This window comes from Natator depressus, chromosome 1 (genome assembly GCF_965152275.1).
Source record: "Natator depressus isolate rNatDep1 chromosome 1, rNatDep2.hap1, whole genome shotgun sequence".
Classification (NCBI taxonomy): Eukaryota; Metazoa; Chordata; order Testudines; family Cheloniidae; genus Natator; species Natator depressus.
In genome coordinates, this window is record NC_134234.1 from 210,806,598 (window position 1) to 210,812,348 (window position 5,751).

The 5,751-nt window shown below is 46.6% G+C and overlaps 1 pseudogene; it reads left to right on the forward strand.

Moving 5' to 3' along the window:
- Nucleotides 1–3,092: 3,092 nt before the first annotated feature.
- On the forward strand, nucleotides 3,093–4,615 carry LOC141984773 (uncharacterized; annotated as a pseudogene).
- The last annotated feature ends 1,136 nt before the right edge of the window (nucleotides 4,616–5,751 follow it).

Genomic DNA, 5,751 nt, shown 5'->3' on the forward strand with positions numbered 1-5,751 from the left:
TCTGCCGAAAAAGAAATGACATAATTAAAAGTAAAAGGTGCCACTCTCCATGTAAAAACAATTTCTTAGGCCACCATTAACATTCTCTGTAGCTGTGAGACAGAGGGACAGTGCAAATGTGGCCTCTGAGGGATACAGTCTTTAGACAGTATTTATTATGAAACTGAAACAATTAAAAGGAGCTGGACCTTTCTAGAGCAGATGATGCATTGTCTCTGGTTACGCCCAAGTGGTAAGTGTCTCGGCCTTTACTGCTTCAGGGATGGGCTGTAGGGGGTTGAGAGCTAGCAGAGCGTGTGTTTGTGACTTTGCTGGTGAGTGTCTAACAAACACAGTTACATGTGAGCTGTCTCCTAACAGTTCTCTGGCTTTAGCATATTGACCAGCTCCAACTGGTCACACAGGACACAGGACTAGTGCCTGCAGGTGACACCTTCCTCTGTGAGTGCAAAATGTGTCCTTCACTGTGTGCGAAGGCAAAGAGAAGACAGAAGAGTGTGAGCAGCAGTGTAAAGATGAACACCTCTTGTCACAAAACTCTACAGATAGGGTCTGGTGAGCCCAGGGCTCCAGGTTCTTCCTCCTGCACCTTTTCAATGGCTCTAAATGCATTCCTGACAGCTAATTTAAACTTACCTCTTGCTTCTTCCTGACTAATGCATAGTGATAGTCAGAGAGATACTCAAGCCAAGATGATCGAATCCTGATCCATTTTAATCCAAAGTTTGAGGTCATTGGATGTCTTTCTAATGAGACATTCTGTGTATACGGTACATGGCTCAGAGGAGATCAATCTTCTGCTTACACCACTAACTAGAAAGTTGGGCCTAGTCCACACTGGTCCTGCACCATGTTTCAGATGAAGCCAGTTCGGATTAAAGCTCTGCACTACAAGCTAGGGGCGTGATTCTCTTACTCATATAGGCGCCGACTCCATGGGTGCTCCGGGGCTGGTGTAGCCAGCAGTACAGCAGTGTAGCCACGGCCACACAGGTAGTGGCAGCAGAGGCACAGTACATACGTATGCCACGAGAACACCTGTTCTCACTTTCAGGTGACATTGTAAACAAGGAGCCAGCAGCATTAGCTCCTGCAAATGTAAACAAATGTGTCTGTCTGAGCGACTGGCTGAAGTAGGACTCAGTGGACTTGTTGGCTCTAAAGTTTTACATTGTTTTATTTTTGAATGCAGTTGTTTTTTGTGTATAATTCTACATTTGTAAGTTCAACTTTCATGATGAAGAGATTGCACTATAGTACTTGTATTAGGTGAATTTAAAAATATTATTTCTTTTCTTTTTTACAATGCAAATACTTGTAATCAAAAATAAATATAAAGTGAGCATGGTACACTTTGCATTCTGTGTTGTAATTGAAATCAATAAATTCAAAATTGTAGAAAACATCCAAAAATATATAACTAAATGGAATCATGCAATTAATTGTGATTGATTTTTTTAATCGCAATTAATTTTTTTTTTAGTCATTGACTAAATAGTTCCTGGATTTCAGGGAGAATTGATCCCCTACTCGCCTGTCTCCCATTCTTCTCCTCATCATCTTCCACGATGTCCTCCCCGTTGTTGCCTGAAATGGCCCGGGACTCAGACTCCTGTGAGGTATCCCACTGTGTTTAGGGGTAGTGGTGGGTTCGCCGCCAAGAATCGCATGTAGTTTTGTAGACATGGCATGTGTGTGGTGCAGAACGAGAATGACTGTTTGCCTCCCTTGTCTTCTGGGTCACCTGCCAAAGTTCTTTGGTTTTCACGTGGCACTGCTGTGTGTCCCTGGTGTAGCCCTTGTCCCCTCTCTGTGCAGCGGAGTTAAAAATGATCACCAGAGTGGTTACAGTGGAGCATTGTGGGACACTGCCTATTGGCCAATCCAGTCAACCTACACAATGCTTTGTACATGGCCTCTCTGTCGACCCATCAACACCAAATTAAGCACTACACCTGTCATGGAGGTGGAGTAATTAAGGCGATGTAATAGGCAAATTAGGTAAAAGGAAGAAACCTGGTAGTGTAGATGCATACATTATTAGGTCAACGTAAAGGCAGCTTCTGTTGATCTAAGTTTGTAGTGTAGACCAGACCTTAGTATGTAGATTTCTAGTATCTGTATACCAAGCACTTACAAAATGTGTCAATATTTAGTTGTCTGCGTTCATGTGATGTAACTGAATGGGACTCTTTTTCATTTGACTGTTCTTCTTCAGTTCCTACCTGTACTTTATCAACTTCTATGTAGTTGGATATAGAATTATAGAATATAAGGGTTGGAAGGGACCTCAGGAGGCCATCTAGTCCAACCCCCTGCTCAAAGCAGGATCAATCCCCAATTTTTGCCCAAAATCCCTAAATGGCCCCCTCAAGGAACTCACAATGCTGGGTTTAGCAGGCCAACACTCAAACTACTGAGCTATCCCTCCCGCAAGGGATATAGAGTATCCCTTTAATAAATCCTTCCCTGTCTGAACCATGTGCTCCTCCACACCTAACGGCTTTCCCCGAGCCCTTAGTTTAAAAACTTCTGTATGACCTGTTTAATTTTACATGTCAGCAGTCTGGTTCCATTTTGGTTTAGGTGGAGCCCATCCTTCCTACATAGCCTTCTCCTTTCCTAAAAGGGTCCCGAGGTCCTAATAAACCTAAATCCCTCCTCCCAAAACCATTGTCTTAGTCCTGGTCTACACTAGGAGTTGAGGTCGAATTTAGCAGCGTTAAATCGATTTAACCCTACATCTGTCCACATGACAAAGCCCTTTTTTTCGACTTAAAGGGCTCTTAAAATCGATTTCCTTACTCCATCCCTGACAAGGGGATTAGCGCTGAAATCGGCCTTGCCGGGTCGAATTTGGGGTAATGTGGACACAATTAGACGGTATTGGCCTCAGTGAGCTATCCCAGAGTGCTCCATTGTGACCGCTCTGGACAGCACTCTCAATTCAGATGCACTGGCCAGGTAGACAGGAAAAGGCCCGCGAACTTTTGAATTTCAATTTCCTGTTTGGCCAGCATGGAAAGCTGCAGGTGACCATGCAGAGCTCATCAGCAGAGGTGATCATGCAGAGCTCATCAGCAGAGGTGACCATGATGGAGTCCCAGATTCGCAAAAGAGCTGCAGCATGGACCGAACCGGGGGTACGGGGTCTGATCGCTGTTTGGGGAGAGGAATCTGTGCTATCAGAACTATGTTCCAGTTTTTGAAATGCCAAAACATTTGTCAAAATTTCCCAGGGCATGAAGGACTGAGGCCATAACAGGGACCCGAAGCAGTGCCGCATGAAACTTAAGGAGCTGAGGCAAGCCTACCAGAAAACAAGAGAGGGGAACGGCCACTCCGGGTCAGAGCCCCAAACGTGCCGCTTCTATGATGAGCTGCATGTCATTTTAGGGGGTTCATCCACCACTACCCCAGCCGCATTATTTGACTCCTTCAATGGAGATGGAGGCAACACAGAAGCAGGTTTTGGGGACGAGGAAGATGATCATGGTGAGGTTGTAGATAGCTCACAGCAAGCAAGCGGAGAAACCGGTTTTCCTGACAGCCAGAAACAGTTTCTCACCCTGGACCTGGAGCCAGTACCCCCAGAACCCACCCCAAGGCTGCCTCCCGGACCCACCAGGCAGAGAAGGGACATCTGGTGAGTGTACCTTTTAAAATAGTATACAAGGTTTAAAAGCAAGCATGTTTAATGATTAATTTGCCCTGGCATTCGCGGCTCCCCTGGATGTACTCCCAAAGCCTTTGCAAAAGGTTTCTGGAGAGGACAGCCTTATTCCATCCACCATGGTAGGACACTTTACCACTCCAGGCCAGTAGCATGTACTCGGGAATCATTGTAGAACAAAGCATTGCAGTGTATGTTTTCTAGCGTTCAAACAACATCCATTCTTTATCTCTCGGTGTTATCCTCCGGAGAGTGATATCATTCATGGTCACCTGGTTGAAATAGGGTGCTTTTCTTAAGGGGACATTCGGAGGTGCCTCTTCCTGCTGGGCTGTTTGCCTGTGGCTAAACAGAAATGTTCCCCGCCGTTAGCCATGGGGAGGGTGGAGGGGCTAGCCATGTGCTGGGGGGAGGCAAAATGCCACCTTGGAACGAAAGCACATGTGCTATGTATGTAATATTAACAGCAAGGTTTACCATGAAAGAGTGTACCCATTGTTCTCTAAAATGTGTCTTTTAAAATACAACTGTCCTTTTTTTTTTCTCCACCAGCTGCATGTGTTTCAAGGATCACAGGATCTTCTCCTTCCCAGAGGCTAGTGAAGATGAGAAGGTGAAAAAAACGCACTCGCGATGAAATGTTCTCTGAACTCATGCTGTCCTCCCACACTGACAGAGCACAGACGAATGCGTGGAGGCAGACAATGTCAGAGTGCAGGAAAGCACCAAATGACCAGGAGGACAGGTGGCAGGCTGAAGAGAGGGCTGAAGTTGAAAGGTGGCGGCAGCATGATGAGAGGAGGCAGGATTCAGTGCTGAGGATGCTGGAGGATCAAACTAATATGCTCCAGCATATGGTTGAGCTGCAGGAAAGGCAGCTGGAGCAAAGACCGCCGCTACAGCCCCTGTGTAACCAACTGCCCTCCTCCCCAAGTTCCATAGCCTCCTCACCCAGACGCCCAAGAATGCGGTGGGGAAGCCTCCAGCCACCCAGCCACTCCACCCCAGAGGATTGCCCAAGAAACAGAAGGCTGGCATTCAATAAGTTTTAAAGTTTTAAACTTTTAAAGTGCTGTGTGGCCTTGTCCTTCCCTCCTCCACCACGCCTCCTGGTGCTTCTCTCCTGCACCACCCCTCCCAGGCTACCTTGGCAGTTATCCCCCTATTTGTGTGATGAATTAATAAAGAATGCATGAATGTGAAGCAACAATGACTTTATTACCTCTGCAAGCGGTGATTGAAGGGAGGGGGGGGTGGTTAGCTTACAGGGAAGTAGAGTGAACCAAGGGGCGGGGGGTTTCATCAAGGAGAAATAAACAGAACTTTCACACCATAGCCTGGCCAGTCATGAAACTGGTTTTCAAAGCTTCTCTGATGCGCACCGCACCCTCCTGTGATCTTCTAACCGCCCCGGTGTCTGGCTGCATGTAACCAGTGGCCAGGTGATTTGCCTCAACCTCCCACCCCACCATAAATGTCTCCCCCTTACTCTCACAGATATTATGGAGCGCACAGCAAGCAGTAATAACAGTGGGAATATTGGTTTCGCTGAGGTCTAACCGAGTCAGTAAACTGCACCAGCGTGCTTTTAAACATCCAAATGCACATTCTACCACCATTCTGCACTTGCTCAGCCTGTAGCTGAACAGCTCCTGACTACTGTCCAGGCTGCCTGTGTATGGCTTCATGAGCTATGGCATTAAGGGGTAGGCTGGGTCCCCAAGGATAACTATAGGCATTTCAACATCCCCAATGGTTATTTTTTGGTCTGGGAATAATGTCCCTTCCTGTAGCTTTTGAAACAGACCAGAGTTCCTGAAGATGCGAGCGTCATGTACCTTTCCCGGCCATCCCATGTTGATGTTGGTGAAATGTCCCTTGTGATCCACCAGTGCTTGCAGCACTATTGAAAAGTATCCCTTGCAGTTTATGTACTCACCGGCTTGGTGCTCTGATGCCAAGATATGGATATGGGTCTATCGCCCCACCACAGTTAGGGAATCCCATTGCAGCAAAGCCATCCACTATGACCTGCACATTTCCCAGGGTCACTACCCTTGATATCAGCAGATCTTTGA